This window comes from Cyprinodon variegatus, unplaced genomic scaffold (genome assembly GCF_000732505.1).
Source record: "Cyprinodon variegatus isolate N-32 unplaced genomic scaffold, C_variegatus-1.0 Scaffold354, whole genome shotgun sequence".
Taxonomy (NCBI): domain Eukaryota; kingdom Metazoa; phylum Chordata; class Actinopteri; order Cyprinodontiformes; family Cyprinodontidae; genus Cyprinodon; species Cyprinodon variegatus.
In genome coordinates this window covers 583,703-585,325 of record NW_015150807.1, presented here as the reverse complement: position 1 = coordinate 585,325, position 1,623 = coordinate 583,703, and positions in this window count along the sequence as shown.

The window sequence follows — 1,623 nt, the reverse complement described above, 5'->3', positions numbered from 1 at the left end:
AATATATTTTATTTCCAATTTAAACAGATTAACAAAGCTGTCTTATTTTCTTACTTTTGTTCAGAAATCAGAACATATGTGTACCAAACATTAGGTAACTATTGCTGAAACGTGGCAATCTCTCAAGTAACAGAGGAAAAGCACAAAAAGAAAATACAATGCATAAAAGGTGAACAAAGAAATACGGCAGTGGCCTCTGGCTGCACAAACAAAATACAGAGAGCTGCATTACACCACACTGATTTAGAGCAGATGAAATTGTGATATAACTTATTTTATCAACACTTACATTCCACAGTAACGTCTCAGTTCACTCTTAATACCGGAGCACATCGACGATCAGACATCTTATTATCACGTGCAGGAAATGGCCGCCCCGCACCGCACATACAGGTTCCCTGAACCATCCGTTTCACAAACACACCATCTCATTAAAATACTGACTGCTTATAGCATAAATGAGAATGTACCGACATATTTCAACAAGTGATGTATATATTTACCGTTTTTTCTGCCAAATCTATCTCCCGCGGATAAAACACGTACCAGTCACATCCACGTTCAACACGTAGCATAGCAACACAGGAAGACGACAAGATGCACTTCCTCTCCCGTCTTGGGAAACAGCAATCACCTTGAAACACTGCCCTCTGGTGGTCAAAATGTCCAGGACCTGAGACCAACTACCAGCACATATTTATATATAAAGAACAAATAAAATTACATAACTGAACCAAAATAATTCAATAGCATTGTTACTGTAACATAAAAGAAAACTAACACTTTAAAACAATACAGTCATTCAACCAAACTTTACCACCCGGCTACATATGCTTAGTCTGCTGTCCCCACGACCCGGTTCCGGATAAAGCGGGAGACGACGAGTACGAGTACGAGTGTCACATCCGTAGTAATCTGATCGGTCTAACCTAATGACACTGACCCTCTTAGTCTCGCCTTCGAAATCAACCTCTCCCAGAGCTTTACTAGACTGATACACAGTGTATGTCATATCACTCTGGCCAACTAGATTAATCTGATGTTGACATTAGTACTGTATCCTTACCCTCTAAAAATACAGTGGGCAGTAAACTACATAACCAAAAAAAATGTTTTAAAAGAAAAAAGAGACGCTTCAGACACACCAAGAATGTTGTTTGCTCCATTAAACATTATGTCTTACATCTTGTTTAGGGGGAAAGTTTAGAATTATTAGACTTAATCAATGAGGAAATCACATTTTGACCTATATGTAAGAATATAAAACTGTCCCTAAAGATCTGATTTCTGCCTAGGTTCTGGACCAACCAGCATTTAGCCTGCAGACTTGTGGGCTTTCATGTGCTGTTTGGAATAGAAGGGTGTTGGGGTGATATCTATGTCCTCGATTTCAGATAAATTTTGAAGTTCTGTCAAAACTCATTTATTTTTATCATATATAGGTTCCAACCAACATATTGGTTATTTGGTATCTTGGTTTTAAATACAGTAGGTATCTAAATAACTACAATAAAGACTTCCTGACAGTTACACTCTTTTGCAGTTTATTTTTATAGTCATAACAGTCACAACACGTCATCTCAAGGCATCTTACAGTTCACCAGATCATACAGTCAAATTGAT